At 43.2% G+C, this 21,603-nt stretch overlaps 1 protein-coding gene across 1 annotated transcript in view; it reads right to left on the reverse strand.

The window, feature by feature from the left end:
• The window catches only part of LOC126417069 (lipase 1-like), a 167,600-nt gene that overhangs the window by 140,475 nt on the left and 5,522 nt on the right, over positions 1-21,603 (reverse strand). The gene's annotated exons all lie outside the window — the stretch shown is intronic.

Consider the following 21,603-nt stretch of genomic DNA (forward strand, 5'->3'; position numbering starts at 1 on the left):
GTGCCAGTAATGGTCAGCATGTTCTTCTTCAGACGTACATCTACCTTAGTTACAGGTGCTTTGTTTTCCTTTGCAGTAGCACAAAATTCAGCAGCTGACAATACAAGAAAAAACTGCGGAGCTGCGTTGCTTTTCTGCATTCTCTCACCGGTTGTTTCCATTTGTTTAGTGGAATGGATTTACTCTTGATCGAGGCTTCTTTGACAAGTTCTCACAGTATTAGATGTTACTTTAAATCGGTCATAGGTCCTACAGGCTCAACGAAGTAATTGTCGAAAACTTTGACCTCGTAAAACAACGCGTCTTAATTCATGTGTGCCTCATTATCACGGAAAAGTTGTGATTTCTCATTTACTTCAGTTTATTTGGAATCTCCATTTGCAAAAGTATTCATTCAGTTTGGTAAGCCCACCGAGAGTGTTCTTTTGCTTTGCTTGCTATTTTCCTTCCACCACGTTCACGCCATGTCATCTACATACTGGACTTGCTTGGAGCCAGTTGCTGGTATTTCGTGGACAAACAAAATAACATGGTGGGAACGACGACTGAGCCTTTAGGCGGGCCATTGTTGTGGATTATTCATCTGATACTTTTCCATTCAGAAATTTGGAAAAGGGCGATCGGAGAGTATTTCGTTCCTTAAAGGCTCTAGCTTCTGACAAGGAATTACATAAAAAAGTTTAGCATCGGCCTTTCTCCCCATGCTGTATCGTAACTTGTCGTCTGATTCACGAAAGCTGTACCCCCTTGAAAATTCAGATTCAAAAAAACAATTTTTTGAACTCTGACTGAAGAAAATTTTATAATGGAAAGCAGATGAGTTCGCTGATTCTCTCAGCCAATAAGAAGCTATATATAAATAAACATATAAGCTTATAAACGAAGCTGACTCAGGTATGCAGCGTTAATACGGATTCCTTGACAAAGGTATCCACTGATTTATTGTCAGCTGATACGGTCCAAATGGTACAATATTTCGACGATCGATCCTGTCCCTGTTATCAGGTACTTCATGGCTATGACAGGATGTCTCCAAATACTGCCGACAGTACACCCGTGGATTATTTTGCCCTCGAAGACGCCGCGAAAAACTAGAGAACCACATATTCCTTCTACGTTTTTCTAACTGAAGTGTCTGCAAGCTTCCTCTAGCGCTGCTCAGTATACACACTGAAGAGCCAAAGAAATTGGTACAGGAGTCTAATATCGTTTTGGGCTCCCGCGAGCACGCAGAAGTGCCGCAACACGACGTGGCATACACTCGACTAATGTCTGCAGTAGTACTGGAGGGAACTGACACCAAGAATCCTGCAGGGCTGTCCATAAATCCGTAAGAGTACGATGGAATGGACATCTCTTCTGAACAGCACGTTGCAAGGCATCCCAGGTATTCTCAATAATGTTCTTGTCTGGAGAGTTTGGTGGCCAGTGGATGTGCTTAAACTCAGAAGGGTGTTCCTGGAGCCACTCTGTAACAATTCGGGATCTGTGGGCTGTCGCATTGTCCTGCTGGAATTGTACAAGCCCGTTGGAATTCACAATGGACATGAATGGATCCAGGTGGTCAGACTGGATGCTTATGTACGTGTCACGAGTCAGAGTCTGTTACAGACGTATCGGGGGTCCCATATCTCTCTAAATGCACACGTCCCACACCATTACAACGCTTCCACCATCCTGAATAGTCCCCTGCTGACATGCATGGTCCATGGATTTATGAGGTTGTCTCCATACCCGTACAAATTCATCCGATCGATACAATTTGAAACGAGGGTCGTCGGACCAACGTACATGTTTGCAGTCGTCAACAGTCCAATGTCGGTGCTGACGGGATCAGGTGAGGCGTAAAGCTTTGTGTCGTGCAGTCATCATGAGTACAGGAGCTGGCCTTCGGTTCCGAAAGCCCTTATCGATGATGTTTCGTTGAATGGTTCGCACGCTGACACTTGTTGGATGGCCCAGCATTGAAATTTGCAGAAATTTGCGAAATGGTTGCACTTTGTCACGCTGAATGACTCTCTTCAGTCGTCGTTTGTCCCTTTCTTGCAGAATGTTTTTCCGGCCGCAGCGATGTCGGAGATTTGATGTTTTAGTGGATTCCTGATATTCACGGTACACTCGTGAAATGGTCGTACCGGGAAATACTCATTTCATCGCTACCTCGGAGATGCTGTGTCCCATCGTGGACTATGACACCACGTTCAAACTCACTTGAATCTTGATAACCTGCTATTGTAGCAGGAGTAACTGATCTAACAACTGCTCCAGACACTTGCTGTCCTACACAGGCGTTGCCGACCGCAGTGCCGTATTGTACCTATTTTCATATCTCTGTATTCGAATTTGCAAGCCTATATTACATTCTATGGCGCTACAATGTATTTGGTAACACGAAGGTGACTTCTCTGACTCCCCTTCCAATTTTTCTTCAGTATTCACGTATGGACTGAATCAGTACCTTATCATTCAAGAGTTGTCAGTGCTCTTAGAAATGTATGCGCTTTTTATGTTTAAGGCTGTGAAATACATAAAAGCTTATGTTTGGAGGATGTCAGACACTTGTGCCCTTCCATCCATTCATTTGACCAGTGTGCGTCTGACGTCGCCACAGTGTAGCCCCTATTCGGCCTGCCTCTCCTGGGCGATATTGATTCCGTAAAGATCACCGCGAGGCCTGTTTTAATCCAGAGGGCCAGACGGGATTACAGTTATTACGCTGCAGAAAACGCCGCCGCGTGCCTCCGCGGACTGCATTGTGAATTCAATAGCAATTACGCGCACGCCAGAGTGCGGCAGGCCGGCGTGGCCAAAATAAACACGTTTAAGCGAGCACGCCTCCGCAGTCGCCGGCGCGGCCGAGGAATTCCGGCCCGTCTTGCTGCATTCTGCATGAGCCCGTCCGTCTGCCCAGAAGCTGGCCCTAGCAGCGTCAGCGGTGCCTGCGACCTGCACAGTCACAGTGGGGCCCGCATTGTGCTACACTGCTGACCATTAGATTCAAACGTTCAAACGTGTGTAAAATATTATGGGACTTAACTTCTAAGGTCATCAGTCCCTAAGCTTACATACTACTTAACTTAAATTATCCTAAGGACAAACACAGACACCCATGCCCGAGGGAGGACTCGAACCTCCGCCGGGACCAGCCGCACAGTCCATGACTGCAGCGCCTGAGACCGCTCGGCTAATCCCACGCGGCTGACCGTTAGAACTGCACAACCTGGATGGGCATGATTTTACACATTGTGAGTATGCTACATCCATTAAGAATGCATGACTGTAGATGATTCAGGGACATACAAGACCAGGTATGAAACTTTTTTACATGGTGTTCAAACCACAATCGTAATCCGGCTAATAAAGGAGTCATTCTGAGCTTTCACGACAGATATGGATTTGCCGCCCGATACTGCTTTGACGATGATGATGATGATGATGAAGTTTGGTTTGTGGGGCACTCAACTGTGCGGTTATGAGCACCCGTACAAATTCCCAACCTTTACTCAGTCCAATATCGCCCCTTTCATGAATGATGACGAAATGATGAGGACAACACAAACACCCAGTAACCTCGAGGCAGGTGAAAATCCATGACCCCGCCGGGAATCGAACTCGGGACCCCGTGCTCGGAAAGAGAGAACGCGACCGCGAGACCACGGGCTGTGGACCATACTGCTTTGGTTCTGAACCGCAGTTCTCAGTGACTGACGAGTGGAGGTGTGCCAGTGACCAGGTCATTACAATGGTTGAGACGTCTGGAGACCGAGCTGGTAAGCGCTTCAGGAGAAAACATTGTGTATCGAGGGCCATACAGGGTGACAATATTGTACAAACTGCTATTTCCCCGACCTGTGTCTAATTCGTGATATAATCATATAAACTGTAAGTCAGGTGTCCGTACGATAGTGTTCTGCATGCAAGACGGCATTCCGGTCAACGGACAACGATCCCAAAGATGACATCAGCCCACCTATCAAACGGGATAGTGTTCGGCGGGTAGTCCCACATCCACAACCGCTGTGTACACAGTCACAGACTGTGCAGTGCGGCACAGACAAGTTGCCTACCAGACACTCTGCAGTGGAGGACCATAGAAAGAAATGAGACGCAACAGTCTCAAAAATTTGGCGCGATAGCTTAAAGTGAATCGTTCTGTTTTTCTCTCGGATGAAGCGACACTTTATACAGACTGAAACAGTATCCCGAAGACCAGGACAGGGCCGACCACGTGTGACTTCAGAAGAGAGGATCGTTATTTGGCTATAAGGGCACGACAGTACCGCCTTAGTACCACACGGCAACTGGCTTCTGACCTCGCAGCATCGACTGGACGTTATGTATCGAGGTAAACGGTGTGCAGAAGGCTTCAGAAAAGAGACCTTTGTTAGAGACCGGCTGTATGTCTACCTCCGAGACGTCTTCACAGAAAAGAACTAGAGTGGAGTCCTCAACATGCCACCTGGTCCGTCGAACAGTGGGCTAAGGTTCTTTTCACAAATGAGTCCTAATTTAGTCTCGGAAGTGATTCTCGATGGGTTCACATCTCGAGGGAACGTGGAATACGATTTCTATACCCAAACATTGCGGAAAGAGGCCGATATCGAGGAAGATCCCTAATGGTATAAGCAGGGATTGTGTTGACCACTCGGCCGGCCGAAGTGGCCGTGCGGTTAAAGGCGCTGCAGTCTGGAACCGCAAGACCGCTACGGTCGCAGGTTCGAATCCTGCCTCGGGCATGGATGTTTGTGATGTCCTTAGGTTAGTTAGGTTTAACTAGTTCTAAGTTCTAGGGGACTAATGACCTCAGCAGTTGAGTCCCATAGTGCTCAGAGCCATTTGAACCATTTTTTTGTTGACCACTCGAACACCTCTTCATGAAATTGTACGGGTGAATCAGCAAGATTTAACTCCTGTCAGGTATCTTGATGAGACCATGGGGTCACATGTGCGGTTGTTGCGAGGTGCTGTGGACTCGAACTCCGTATTGATGGACGATAATACTAAACCTCATAGAGCACACGTGGTTGATGTTTTCTTGGAAACGGAAGATACTGCACACATGACGTGGGCTGCTCCCGATTTGCATCCCCTAGAGCATGTCTGGGATGCACTAGGGAGACACGTCAGCGTCCACCAACCATACTCCAAGACTGCGAACCGCTCTGCAGGAAGAATGGGCGTTATTGCCTCAACATGAGACTGATGACATTCACAGCATGCCCCATCGTTGTCAGGCCTGTAATGCTGCCAGAGATGGTCATACCCCATACTGAGCACATTAACCAGTTGGCGGATTGTGTGTGCAAACCCGTTATGATGAAAAAAAAACGAATAACGTTTTTGTCTATCGTTATGCACGTTGCAGTTGTTTACGTTCTGTATTCTCTCCATTGTTTGTGCTGTACTATCACCTGTTTATAATGTTTTGTGGCGAAATAAACGCAACGTTGCAACGCTTTAACTTTGGACACTAGTGAACATGAAAAGAAACCTAAATTATATACAAACTACGGTGTGTACACACTTTACTCAACATGTAAACGTCACTAGAGATATTTCGAGCCAGCCGAAGTGACCGTGCGGTTATAGGCGCTGCAGTCTGGAACCGCGAGGCCGCTACGGTCGCAGGTTCGAATCCTGCCTCGGGCATGGATGTGTGTGATGTCCTTAGGTTAGCTAGGTTTAACTAGTTCTAAGTTGTAGGGGACTAATAACCTCAGAAGTTGAGTCCCATAGTGCTCAGAGCCATTTGAACCATTTTTAGATATTTCGATATAGGTTATAACATGTTCCATATGCCTGCCATCATTGGAGATGATGGGGCGCAGACGAATAGCGAAATTCTGCATGACGCGCTTAAGTGTCGAAACATCGATATTGTCGATGACCTCCTGAATGGCTGTTTTCACCGTCAATGGTTATGTGGTTATTGATGTACACCTCGTCCTTAATATAGCCCCACAAACAGGAGTCGCTTGTGTTCAAATCCGGAGAATATGGTGCCCAATCGAGGCCCAAGCCAGTGGCCTCTGGGCACCCTAGAGCAGGAATACAGTCCCCAGAGGGCACGTCCAGGACATCAGACACTCTCCTACGTCGATGGGATCGAGCTCCATCTTGCAAGAATCACACTTCGTTGAAATCAGGACCACTTTGGATAGTTCAAAACCTCCATGTACTGTTCGGTAGTCACCGAGCCAGAGAGGAATATCGCACCAATTATTCCGTGACAGTACACTGCACACTACACAGTCACCTGTTGAGAGTGAAGAGACTTCTCGACTGCGAAATTCGGATTCTTACTACCCAAAATGCCCCAATTTTGCTTATTGACAAACGCATCCAAATGAAAGTGGTCTTCGTTGCTAAAGCAAACCACAGGTTTGTACATACTAATTCTCATCATGGTCCGTGACCAACCATGCAATTCGAACGTCCTAACGCAAACCGTTGAGAAATTATGACGATTTTATTGCATGTAGTTCAATAATTGTTACCCTGTAAGAACAGCAGGGGTAAAATATGGTCTTGGATTACCTTGTTGAAACTCGTTGACAGGACACAGCACCCGCAATCAACATGTCAGAAATGTAACGGCTGCCTTCAAAATAAACGGCTCCACGAACGAGAACTAACCACTGTCAGACTGTGGGCAAGCAAGGCAACGGTACTGAAGCGAATAAGTATTAATGTCAGTGCAATAGAGTTCCTGATGTATGCTGATGCCACTAACAAAATGTCTGCGTCATACACTTACATAAAATAAAGTATTTAAGTATTGTTCCAAAACTTGGTCAGATTCTGTGAGATTATTAAAATATTTAATATTGTGAATCGCAGCATGGTTCGCTAATTAGTTATTTCACACAACCACTCTTCTTGTAAAATTCTCAGACGCACATAATATTAATGCTAGAGAGTTCAAGTTTCGGAATTTGATGCAGCTTACCATAAAAATACGTGGTAGAAGTTTTTGATGTTGCTAAGCAACATTCATACAATAATTTTAAATGACCACACCGCCATTTGACTGTATTGTTGTTTATTTATATTACGACCTAGGTTTACGCCTTTTATGACATTTTCAAGTGACTGAGTCTATGTGCTGCAATAAACGTTAATGACATAAACCCAGTCACTTGAAAATGGCATGAAAGGTTGAAACCTAAGTCGTAATGAAATAAACAACAATACAGTCAAATGGCGGTGTGTTGTTTTAAAAATCATGGTAAAAGTTTTCAGGAAGTTACCTATTTCACCTTCTCACTTATCTCACATTTTTCGAAATATTACAAGCATGTAATATTGGAGTTACAGAGCTCTGCTTCTGGAATTAGGTTCACTTTATCAGAAGAAGTATACCGTAAGTATTCATAAAGATACCACATCCACATTTTGAATTATTAAATTGTGCCCAAATTTTCTAAAGCGAGTTTGATTAACTCAGCTTTGTTGTTAATCAACAAAACCAAGATGACAGCACTATACTCGTTATGTGCAATAATGAAGCTGTATCAAGTCTCAAGATAATTATGTAAATTTTATAAGGTACTGTAACATCCACGAGATAAATTTTAGCTACAGTGCGACGAGAGGAAATTATGCCTCTAACAGTTATAAACATTATCTATTCGACGTATGAAAAAAAATAGTGAAAACGATGATAAATATTAATTATGTATATAATATTCTATTATGTAATTGGACATCTCGATGTTTATCATACAAAGACAATGATAATTGTAAATTCCTTTTATCATCTGCGTTTGTCTTCCTTTGTTTTTACCTTTTGTTGGTTGGCTTTTGTAGGTTGCGGGCGCATATCAAACTGAGGTCTGGTGGTGGTGGTTAGTGTTTAACGTCCCGTCGACAACGAGGTCATTAGAGACGGAGCGCAAGCTCGGGTTAGGGAAGGATTGGGAAGGAAATCGGCCGTGCCCTTTCAAAGGAGCCATCCCGGCATTTGCCTGAAACGATTTAGGGAAATCACGGAAAACCTAAATCAGGATGCCCGGAGACGGGATTGAACCGTCATCCTCCCGAATGCGAGTCCAGTGTGCTAACCACTGCGCCACCTCGCTCGGTAAACTGAGGTCTGTTAAGAAATTGTAATTATTTGTTAATTATTACTTGAGAATAGAGTTCATTATTATTATAAATATGAGTGAATAATTATTTGTAACTTTAATTACTCTCTCAGTAAACATTATCTGTGTTAATTATTTCTTTCCGTTGCAAGGAGCGCAGCCATTGATGATAGCGATTTGTATCGCGTTTTTGTCTGTGTTTTCCTTAGAAACTAATCAAATGTTTGCTTGATGAAGTCTAAATAGTGCACAATACGAAAGTAGAATTTATGGAGTTTAATAAGCATTTCAAATACTTACTTATTTCGTCTAACAATAGAAAGTCTCTATCAGTTGTCTGCCGCCATCTTAACGATTATCTCAGCGGCAAACTCAAATTACGCAACTCTGCAAGACATAAATGCCGAACATAATACACATGTGTAAAAATAAGTGTGCACCTGTGGTCCCGAACTCATTTTAATGAAAATGATTCGAATCAGATTGGTTCTTTAAAAACAGTGCTCATAGCACGATCGTTATAACAAACTTTTCTAGCTGATGTGTGGAGCCGAAATTAATTACGCACGAGTTGCGAATAATATTGTTTCAGGTAACATACGTCAGTGTTGTGCGCGTCTGATATTCGGTGGTTTTAATGATCATTTTGCTGAAGATAACTATTTCCATCATAATCAATTGTTGTATAGAATCTGTTGTATGAACTGTGATTTAGTGACACTTACACAACTTACAGACAACACTTTAACACGCCGTTAACTTGGAGTTCTTTAGCAACTTGTCCAAATCTTTAGCCGGGAGAAAATTTATTTAGTAATTACTCAATGTAATAAAATAAGATTATCATTTTCATTTACAAATTAGTTAAATACCAAACCACTGAATAACACAGCGAACGCCACAGTACGGAATTAAGACAGAGACACTTCAGAGGGTACCATCTATTGTCGGATTCGTTTAGAAAATTCTGGAGTTCAAAATATAAGAGCTACTGGGCTAAGGATTTTCTAGGAGTAAATGAAGTACAGACATACTTACAGAAAAATTAGGATCGTTGTTAGTGTTCAAATAACAACGATATAAATAATTATGTAACCGTAGAAAGTGCTGGCTGGTGAGGCGGAACCAGTTTGGAGCAAGCGTTCCGTTCGCCGTCCGCACCGAGCGTATATAAATAACGAGGCCTCTGCACCTGAAAGGTTATTCGATCGTTGTCAGTCATACGGGAATGTGCTGCGCTCCGCTGCGAGTATGTTTCGTCCGCCTAACCCTCGGCTGGCGTTAATAATGGCTGACATTATTGTGTTTCGGTTCAATGATATATCGCGTATAACTGGTGAAACTGTGTAAAAGTGAACGTACCTGGATTATGAATTTATCTGGAAAATTCGTGTTTTGTTTTCCGAGTTCTGTTTTGTGTGCTGCCCGCTGTGTTACGGAAAACCGTGTGGCTAATGTTCGAAATTATTCTCCATTTTTCAGACGAGCAATTAACTTTTTCGTAAACGGGAACAAACAGCAGAAATCTTCTGTGAACTGTTTCAAGTGCTGAATACGAGTTTTAATGATTTTCACACTTATTCTGTTGCATGTGAAAATTTATCATAATATACTGTTTCTTTAAATGACAGTAGACTTTTATTTATCATCGTGATTCCTGACTCCTTTGCATTATTCTTAGAGAGTTAGAACTTTTTCAGAAGCTGCGACATGGTCGCGAATTGAACAGTGACACGAATATAGAATAGATTTACTTTACTACACGTCTATGGTCACAAATTTTTCGTCATCAGACTACCGGTTTCGGTCTACAATGACCACCCTCAGATCTGTTTTAAAAAAACATGTCCTAATATACTGGAGCCATAGCGAGATAAAACAGATCTGATGACAGTCGTTATAGACCGAAACAGGTAGTCTGGTGGTAAAAAATTTGTGACCGTAGACGTGCAGTAAAGGAAACTAATTACAACATTTTGTTTCTGTTAGGTGAGCTGAGAAGTGGACCTGTAGATTGAAGACTATGGACAGTACGTTCTCCATCGCTTTCTGGTTGTCTGCACAAATAGTTTTCAGGCCCTTTTAAAAGGCCGCGCGAAGTTCATAAGAATTGCATAGGCCTACCAAATATTTCTGCTTATAACCTATAAACTAAATATGAAACTGTTTGAGATATTATTACTTGCCGCCCCACAACTTGCTGGTCCAAATGACGATAACGAAAGCAGTGCGTCAAAACTTGATTCACACACGGATACGCCCGTTGTGCACACAGGATCAAGATTCGTTCGAAAAGACGACGTGGTGGCAGACCTGTGGCCCTTGTTGTGGTTGGGCGCACCACTACCGGAGGCCCCACCCCCCTCCCAGTCACCGCCCTCTCTTTGTTCCCGCGACACTACTGTAGAGTGACGTGACGACAGCCCCTGGAGCTCCACATGTCGTCGCATTGTTCGGGTAGATGGCAAATGGCTCTGAGCACTATGGGACTTAACATCTATGGTCATCAGTCCCCTAGAACTTAGAACTACTTAAACCTAACTAACCTAAGGACAGCACACAACACCCAGCTATCACGAGGCAGAGAAAATCCCTGACCCCGCCGGGAATCGAACCCGGGAACCCGGGCGTGGGAAGCGAGAACGCTACCGCACGACCACGAGATGCGGGCTTCGGGTAGATACTCGTATTGCTACAGAAGAAAGTGACGAGGCTGAAAGATTACACGTATACGTGGAAGGCACTACCCAACCAGTTTCGTGCCGCTGCTGGCGCTGCCATGCCGATCATTTGCATATACACTGCTGCGCCAAAGAAAGTCGATAGGCATACGTATTCAAATACAGAGATATGTAAACAGGAAGAATACGGCGCTGCGGTCGGCAACACCTATCTAAGACAACAAGTGTCTGGCGCAGTTGTTAGATCAGTTACTGCTCCTACAATGGCAGGTTATCAAGATTTAAGTGAGTTTGAACGTCGTGTTATAGTCTTTGCACGGGCGACGGGACACAGCATCTCCGAGGTAGCAATGAAGTGGTGATTTTCCCGGAAGACGTTTCACGAATGAACCGTGAATATCAGGAATCCGCTAAAACTTCAAATCTCCGACATCGCAGGGGCCTTAAAAAGATCCCGCAAGAACGAGACCAACGACGACTTAAGAGAATCGTTCAACTTGCTTCCAAGTTGCTGCAGATTTCAATTCTCGGCCATCAACAAGTGTCAGCGTACGAACCATTGTACGTAATATCATCGATATGGGCTTTCGGAGCTGAAGCCCCACTCGCGAACCCTTGGTGACTGCACCACACAAAGCTTTACCCCTCGACTGGACCCGTCAACACCGACAATGGACTGTTGATGACAGGAAACATGTTTCTTGGTGGAACGAGTCTCGCTTCAAATTGTATCGAGCGGATGGTCGAGTACGGGTACGGAGACAACGTCATGAATCCGTTGACCGTGCATGTCAGCAGAGGACTACTCAAGTTGGTAGAGGCTCTGTAATGGTGTGGGTTGTGCGCAGTTGGAGTGATATGGGATACCTGATACGTCTAGATACGACTCTGCCAGGTGAAACGTACGTTAGCATCCTGTCTGGCCACGTGCATCCATTCATGTTCACTGTGCGTTCAGACATACTTGGATAATTCCATTAGGACAATGCGACATCCCTCACGACCAGATTTCTACAGAGTGGCTCCAGGAACACTATTCTGAGTTTAAACACTTGCGCTGGCCACCAAACTTCCCAGACATTTTCAGACGGTTTCTATTCCATTACAATAAGTTAAATTGACTTATTCCAGAGTGTTCAGTTTAAGTAAATATTTACTTTTTAATTTCTGTAACACTAAATGCGATGTGCCCTACTACAATGGGCTATGTACGTACTTACCATGTCGTGGTTCAGAGAATGCAAGTCATATCGTTTCTTTATTTTTGTTACAGGTAAAATTCGACAGACCAAAGAGTATTTGTAACCTTTTAGGTATTTGTACTTTGTGCGTGCGTGAATTTAATCTCTTTGGCGATCATATGGTATCTGTACTTTTGACAGTTATAACGTGTCAGTTGTTAAGTATGGAGTTGTCACCAACTGTGTATTACTGAAGCTGTGCCAAGGCATTCCCATTATATGGACTGTGTCCAGGCGTACCGTTATTAGCTATGTATCGTCTAATTTGGTTGAATCATATTTGACGAAATTGTATTTTTGATTTATTGATGTACATTATGATATGCTATGGCTTTAAAATGACCTGTTTTAATTCCCACATTTTGTATGATGCTTGTGTACATTCTGTATTCGTCTTTTTTGTGCCTTACACGTTTCTCCTGTGAAGATGTTTGTAATAACCGAAACGGGTAGAGAATGAACACACAGTGGTAGAGCTGACGGCACAAATGTTTTTTTTTTTTTTAATATTTAACAGCTGCAGACAGTCACCTACAAAAAATTTCAATAGAACATTCATTTTACGTACTATACATACCAGCACTAGTCATAAGAACTGCATTTAGATACAAAAAATGTTATCCAAAACGCAAGAAGGCAATTTTTAGTTGCAAAAAGTATAACTTCAAGAAATTTAATTATGTTTACATGACAACGAAGATAACGTAGCAGGAAGCTCACTGAAGCTGTTTCCATTTTTTTAACGCTTCATACAAATACGAGATAATACTAGAAAATGAAAAAATTCGCCTTTATTCGACCATTCATGAAATATAGCTAATGAAGTTAGTCGAAGAAGGCTATAAACGAAAGCGAATGGATGAGGTATAAGGGGGAACGGGAAGAAAACCATTTGTCCGGAAATGTAATGATCTTGGGTTCGAGTCCAGGTCCGGCAGTGTGCTCGTAATGAAAACGTTCCCATGTTCATTGTTAGGAAGTCACGGAAATTCCATAACGCTGTATAAAAGTTCCTCGAGACTGTAACTAGATTCACAGCCACTCAGACGAATATCTGCCGAATATATCCATTCCTCACTTATTTTCCAATACACTAGCAGACTATCATGCTGATGAACTCTGAGGCTCTAATATGGTACGATAACACCAGAGAAGAAACCGTCGTAGTTGCCGCATTATTCCGGCCTTCACAGCAAGCATGCATATTGTGAAGCCTGGGCAGTTAAGGTTTTGGCAACAAGATAACCAAATACACTCTTTCAGCAACAGTTCTATTTTACAACATTATACACTTTAAAAAAGACTTAATATTACAACCCGTATGCGTGCAGGCTAACGTGAACTAATCAGCACTGACAAAAAATTGTTCAGTATCCATACGCTGGTAAAATCTCAGTAAATATGACATAAAATTTAAACAGCTGTCAAAGATGATCTGCTTTTAATAATAGCAACAAAACATTGAGATACTGCTGAAAATAAATTAAATATAGTGTCGCACTTTCGGATGGACGTGTAATCTGTAGGATAATAGAAAAAAAGATGTCTGGATCAATAAACGTGTATACAGTAATTGGGTTCTCTGTACGTTGGAGATGTAGAACATGACATAAAATCGATTTAGCGATTGCTGAGAACTATGAAAACCACTCAAATGATATAGACACTTACGTTCACCATACATCTAAGATTTCTAAAAGTTGAATTATTGGAGATAGAAAACATACGATTTGACGTGTTACATTCATTTTAATAAGCACACACATTCTATTTCTATTCCTGTAAGTTTCATTTACACATGTGCAATATAAACGGATAGTTACAACAGTAAAACTGATTTCGTTTTCAAAATATAACTGCATATTTTGGATAGTTCTTTAAATCGGCGTGGTAGTGTCTCAGACATAAACTACGGAGGAACATTTTCTAATCAATCTTCTCGCGTACCGCCCGCGGAGGGGGCGAGGGTGCGAAGAGGATTTAATTTAGTGCAAAATCTACCCTCCGCCATACACCATATGGCGACTTGTGGTGTACCCAGGCAGATGCAGATAGTGCCATGTAAGGTGATTTTTGCACGCAGTGAAAACTGAAGTCCTGGAGAATGTTCCTTCAATATACGTGCGAATATGACCCCATAATAGTTCTGCCTAAACAATCATCCACTAGGAAACAGGATTCATGTACAAATATAGTAAAATCACGATGATAGAGATCAGATACACTCATTTACGAGTAAGTGCTCTTTTGTATAGATATCAGAAACGGGGAAGAGATGAAATTATAAATTAAAATGGAATGGAAATTTCCAATTAAATGCGTTTTAATTTATCACGAATATGTTGAATTATTTCCTCAGTTTGCGCGATACAGCCGCTGCACAATGTGAAATGTTTCCGCAAGAAGTTATTTCTATTATTCTGCATTAAACCACATTAGCATAAAAATTTTAAATTCTGATTTTGCTATGAAGTCACGCGTACAGCATGCCCTGAATACTGTGTGAACCACCCAAGCCTAATTTTTTTACAAAAGGGAAATTCTCACATGACAGAAATGAAGCCCTCTACTGTGTGCAAGCTGCTCTCGAAATTCTGATGGTGATGTCTCCACCAAAGCATATACTAATAAATATGCTGTATCAAATGTTGCGAAATAGTTGTTTTAAGAGCAGTACACTCGTAGAACACTGATGCGTCACTTACAGAAAAGATAGAGTATTTACATATCAACTGAGGAGAGAGAAGAAGAAAATTTCTTCGTTTACTTTGAGGCAATGTTATTTAACGGTTGTAACCCCTGTCTTTTTTGGGCAATAATGTTGTAGGGTTATGCTTTTTAGTAAGACTTAATCAAGCGGATACTGTTCGGTTAAAAAGTTCTGTCTCAGGTAGACACTTTAGTCTATCAATACTTTACAAATGGTACCCTCAACATCTGCTAGTATCTTAGTGAATGTGTGGTTACTCTCTACCATTGACTTCTGTATGAAATGTTCCTTCTTTTAACAAAATATTCGATACGTAAACTTTAGGATTCAGTGACTATCAAATTTGGATCAAGTGTCACCCTTGCCTTACCTTAACGAGAAATAAACCTTTTTATTTTGGAAGATCGCAAGGAAGGATACATCAGTTACTAGTTTAGACCAGTTAATTGGCCTTCTTCAGATTGCATAATAAAATACAGTGTCTACATTGGCTCCTGAAGTATGACGCTTTGTCACCGTCACACTTTCAAAGTCAAAACTGTAAACGTGATTGTGACTAAACGTCTTGCTATTGGAGTCGACGTAAATAATGCATTCTATTATGTGATCTGAAGAGGGCCACGTAAGTGGTAGAAATCGATGTATCTTTCCTTGTGATATTGGAAAATAAATAGTTTTTCTAAGGAAAACTACAACTCTGCTACACTAACAATGTCAGGCAATTAAAACACACAAGAACATCAGCGCTTTACACACTGATGTGGCAGCAGTCATGGGGTAATGATATTCACGTACACAGATGGCGGTAGTACCGCCTACAGAAGTTGTAGAAGGACAGCGCATTGGTGGAGCGGTGATTTGTACTCAGGAGATTCATGTAAAATGGTTTCGGGCGTGATAACGGACGCACGACGAGAATTAACAGACTTTCAACGTGGAATGGTAGTTGGAGCTAGACAGATGGAACAATACATTTTGGAAATTGTTAAGGTATTCGCTATTCCGAAATCCACAGTGTAAAGAGTGTGTCGAAAATACCAAATTTCTGGCATTATGCAGGGACAACACAGTGGTGGACGATCTTCACTTAACGACCGAGAGCAGAGGCCTTTGTATATGATTGTCAGAGGTAGCCGCAGAAGTCAGTGTGGGACACACGACAAACGTTTCCGTTCGGACATTGGGGAAAAATTTTGCCTTAATGGTGTATGGCAGCAGACGACATACGCCAAGAGCCTTTGCTCACAACATGACATCGCCTGCAGCGCCTTCCGTGGGTTCGTGACCATATCGATAGGACCCTAGATGGCTGTAAAACCGTGTTCTGGTCAGATCTGATTTCAGCTGGTATGAGCTAATGGTAGGGTTCAAGTGTACTGCAGACATCACGAAGTCAAGGACCCAAATTGTTAACAAGGCACTGTGCAACCTTGTAATAGCTCCATAATGGTGTGGGCTATGTTTGCATGGAATGGATTGGGTTCTCTGGAGACGATCTGCAGCCATTCATGGATATCACGCACCCAAACAGCGATGCAATTTTAATGGATAACAACGCGCCATGTCACTGCGCCACAATTGTTCACCATTGCTATGAAGAACATTCTGGACAGTTCGACAGATTGGTTTGGCAACCCAGATCGCCCAACATGAAGCCCACGAACATTTATGGGACAGTTAGTTGGTGCACAGGTTCCTGCACCAGCAACACTTTCTCCATTTTACAGTTTTAAACATGGCTGTTTCTAAGCAACCGTATATTAGTTGCAACATAGGAATCACACAGCCAGCCGGTTGCAAATAACAGCTATTTGCAACCGGTTGGATGCGTCATTCCTATGTTGAAGCTTTCTCAATTCAGCTATAGGAGTAGCATGGTTCAATATTCCTGCAGGGGATTTCCAACGATTTGTTGAGTCCATGCCACGTCTAGTTTCTGCGCAACACTGGGCAAAAGGAGGTCCGACATGGTTTTAGGAGGTACCTCGTGACTTTGTCACCTCAGCGTACGTTACAATTCATTGCACGCAAGTACCTTTTGTAGAGGATAGTCCACGTATCGCCTCTCATTTGAAAACAGTGCTACTGAACTCGTCTCTGCAGTGGGTTACGAATTGTTTCAGACTTAGTTATCCAGCGATCTCAGCATCGCCTCAGAGAAATTCTGTAGATTGATGTTAGCTCATCTCTAAGCACGAGGTATAGACTGTAGTACGCCTCCGTACATGCATGGTCAACGCGTCTGACTGCCAAGTGCGGGACACGGGTTCGATTCCCGGCACTACCAGGCATTTTTCCTCGGCGGGAGGACTGGTGGAGGTCAAATGATGAACTATTTCCAAAAGTAGTCGCTATTTCGAGGTCACGAAACGCGGCAACGGCCGAGAGAGCGGTGTGCCGACCATATGGCGCATTCTATGACGCCACTGCCAAAGCAGGACATGGCGGTCGGCTACACCGACAGTCCCTCTAGGGCCAGAACGCGGAACTCTATGCCTTTATAGGCCGTGGACCATACTGGAGCGTTAGATGCAGTCTCAAATCAGCAGTAAAATTTGTCAGTTCCCCTCGTGTGTGAACCACGTTCCTATCCAGTGGCCATTGCAGATATTTGAGCCCAATTGGATGGGAAGTGAATTAAAAAGCTCCAGCTGCAAGTATATTTGTACTACATAGATCAACATTTCACAGTGAATTCGGCGACGGCTCGCAAACACGCATCCAAAGTTATCTCGCCAACAGTTACTTTGTGGAACCAGTTGTACTGCAAAGTTTTTGCTTCCATTGTGTACTCTCAGTAGCGTCACTTTTCGCAGTTGAATAAGCCAGTTCTCGTTTGATAACCGACGTAAATGCAACGTTGGTCGTGAGCTGTTCTCGTCTAAGTAACAGCTTCTGTACGTCGCGCCCTGTTGGCTGGTTCACATTTTGCCTTTACGGAAACTGGCGGAAGGATGGCTGCGTAAATTTCCTCCTCAACATATTTTACGCTTGTGCCCTTAATTAAATTCCAAACCCCTCCGCATTGAGTCATGGAGTGAAGGTATCATGAGACTGTTGATGGTGATCCGTCCGTTGGATGGGGACGTTAAACTCGGCAACGTCTTTTGTTTCTATTCGAGAGGAGTAGAATACGAGCCAGCACCGGCTTTGATACAGTCCATCTTCACATCATCATCCGACACAGACAGATACCACACTACACACACTCCCATTCCACTCAACTACTATACTTATCACATACACTTCAACATGCAACTCTCACATTTTGCGGAGGAAAGGTGCAAATGTGCGCGAAGGATAAGAAAACATTTAGTTAGCCAGCTGAACTTCTCTTTGATATCTCGCAGCCAACAGTGACATAAGACTTTAGTTGTTTTCTATTTCAATCTCTGAGGCAGTAGAAACTGGTTCCTTTCCCATTCCTAGCCGCTCGCAACTGAACATTTTAATTAAATCACACACTGAATCGCCAAAGAAACTGGTTTAGGTTTGCATATTCAAATACAGCGATACGTAAACAGGCAGAATTTGGCACTGCGGTCTGCAACGCTTATATAAGACAAGTAGAATGAAATTTTCACTCTACAGCGTATTGTGCGCTGATATGAAACTTCCTAGCAGATTAAAACTATGTGCCGGACCGAGACTCGAACTCTGGACCTTTGCCTTTCGCGGGCAAGTGCTCTACCAACTGAGCTACTCAAGCACGACTCACTCGCCGTCCTCACAGCTTTAATTCGACCAGTACCTCCCGAGTTCGAGTCTCGGTCCGGCACACAGTTTTAATCTGCCAGGAAGTTTCAAGACAACAAGTCTCTGGCGCAGTTCTTAGCTCGGTTATTGCTGCTACAATGGCAGGTTATCAAGATTTAAGTGAGTTTGAATGTGGTGTTATCGTCAGCGCACGAGCGATGTGACACAGCATCTCCGAAGTAGCGATGAAGTCGGGATTTTCCCGGACGAACATTACACGAGTGCACCGTGAATATCAGGAATCCGGTAAAACGTCAAATCTCCGACATCGCTGCGGCCAGAAAAAGATCCTGCAAGAACGATGGCTTAAGAGAATCGTTCAACGTGACAGAAGTGCAACCCTTCCACGAGTTGCTGCAGATTTCATTGCTGGGCCATCAACAAGTGTCAGTGTGCGAACCATTCAAGGAAACATCAACGACACGGGCTTTTGGAGCCAAAGGACCACTCTAGCACACTTGATGACTGCACGACACACATCATTACGTCTCGCCTGGGCCCGTCAATACTGGCGTTGGACAGTTGATGACTGGAAACATGTTGCCTTGTCGGACGAGTCTCGTTTCAAATTGTATCGAGCAGATGGACGTGTACAGGTATGGAGACAACCTCATAAATCCATGGACTCTGCATGCCAGCAGGAGACTGTTGAAGCTGGTGGAGACTCTAATGGCGTGAGGCGTGCGCAGTTGGCGTGATCTGGGACCCCTGATATGTCTAGATACGACTCTGACAGCTGACACGTACGTAAGCATCCTGTCTGATTACGTGTTTCCATTCATGTCCATCGTGCATTCCAACGGACTTGGGCAATTCCAGCAGGACAATGCGACACCCCACACGTCCGGAATTGCTACAGAGTGGCTCCATGAACACTGCCACTGGTCACCAAAGTACCCAAACATGAACATTATTAAGCATATCTAGGATCCCTGATGTAGAGGCTTATCTCACTAGGGGTAAGTTAGATACTGCCTACAGGAAAATTAAAAAGACCTTTGGAGAAAAGAGAGCCACTTGTATGAATATCAAGAGCTCAGATGGAAACCCAGTTCTAAGCAAATAAGGGAAAGCAGAAAGGTGGAAGGAGTACATGGCGGGTCTATACAAGGGCGATGTACTTCAGGACAATATTATGGAAATGAAAGAGGATGTAAATGAAGATGAAATGGGAGATACGGTACTGCGTGAAGAGTTTGACGGAGCACTGAAAGACCTTAGTCGAAACAAGGCCCCGGGAGTAGACAACATTCCATTGGAACTACTGACGGCCTTGGGAGAGGCAGTACTGACAAAACTCTACCATCTGGTGAGCAAGATGTATGAGACAGGCGAAATACCCTCAGACTTTAAGAAGAATATAATAATTCCAATCCAAAAGAAAGCAGGCGTTGACAGATGTGAAAATTACCGAACTATCAGTTTAATAAGTCACAGCTGCAAAATACAAACACGAATTCTTTACAGATGAATGGAAAAATTGGTAGAAGGCGATCTCGGGGAAGATCAGTTTGGAATCTGTAGAAATGTTGGAACACGTGAGGCAATACTGGCCTTACGCCTTATCTTAGAAGAAAGATTAAGGAAAGGCAAACCTACGTTTCTAGCATTTGTAGACTTAGAGAAAGCTTTTGACAATGTTGACTGGAATACTCTCTTTCAAATTCTGAAAGTGGCAGGGATAAAATACAGGGAGCGAAAGGCTATTTACAATTTGTACAGAACCCAGAGGGCAGTTATAAGAGTCGAGGGGCATGAAAGGGTAGCTGCGGTTGGGAAGGGAGTGAGACAGGGTTGTAGCCTCTCCCCGATTTTATTCAATCTGTATATTGAGCAAGCAGTAAAGGAAATAAAAAGAAAAATTCGGATTAGGTATTAAAATCCATGAAGAAGAAATAAAAACTTTGAGGTTCGCCGAAGACATTGTAATTCTGTCAGAGACAGCAAAGAACATGGAAGAGCAGTTGAACGGATTGGACAGTGTCTTGAAAGGAGGATATAAGATGAACATCAACAAAAGCAAATCGAGGATAATGGAATGTAGTCGAATAAGTCTGGTGATGCTGAGGGAATTAGATTAGGAAATGAGACACTTAAAGTAGTAAAGGAGTTTTTCTATTTGGGGAGCAAAATAACTGATGATGATCGAAGTAGAGAGGATATAAAATGTAGACTGATAATGGCAAGGAAAGCTTTTCTGAAGAAGAGAAATTTGTTAACGTCTAGTATAGATTTAAGTGTCAGCAAGTCGTTTCTGAAAGTGTTTGTATGGACTGTAGCCATGTATGGAAGTGAAACATTGACGATAAATAGTTTGGTCAGGAAAAGAGAACCTTTCGAAATGTGGTGCTACAGAAGAATGTTGAAGATTAAAAAAATGGTTCAAATGGCTCTGAGCACTATGGGACTCAACTGCTGAGGTCATTAGTCCCCTAGAACTTAGAACTAGTTAAACCTAACTAACCTAAGGACATCACAAACATCCATGCCCGAGGCAGTATTCGAATCTGCAACCGTAGCGGTCTTGCGGTTCCAGACTGCAGCGCCTTTAACCGCACGGCCACTTCGGCCGGCCTGTTGAAGATTAGATGGGTAGATCACATAACTAATGAGAAGGTATTGAATAGAATTGGGGAGAAGAGGAGTTTGTGGCACAACTTGACAAGAAGAAGGGACCGGTTGGTATTACATGTTCTGAGGCATCAAGGGATCACAAATTTAGCATAGGAGGGCAGCGATGATGGTAAAAATCGTAGAGGGAGACCAAGAGATGAATACACTAAGCAGATTCAAAAGAATGTAGGTTGCAGTAAGTACCGGGAGATGAAGAAGCTTACAGAGAATAGAGTAGCATGGAGAGCTGCATCAAACCAGTCTCAGGACTGAGGACCACAACAACAACAGGATGCCTTGCAGCGTGCTATTCAAAAGAGATCTCCACCTCCTCGTACTCTTACGGATTTATGGACAGCTTTGCAGGATCATGATGTCAATTCCCTCTAGCACTACTTCAGACATTAGTCGAGTCCATGCCACGTCGTGTTGCGGCAACTCTATGTGCTCGCGGGGGCCTTACACGATATTAGGCAGGTGCACAAGTTTCTTTGGCTGTTCATTGTATTAAGACA

This window comes from Schistocerca serialis, chromosome 8, assembly GCF_023864345.2.
Source record: "Schistocerca serialis cubense isolate TAMUIC-IGC-003099 chromosome 8, iqSchSeri2.2, whole genome shotgun sequence".
Classification (NCBI taxonomy): domain Eukaryota; kingdom Metazoa; phylum Arthropoda; class Insecta; order Orthoptera; family Acrididae; genus Schistocerca; species Schistocerca serialis.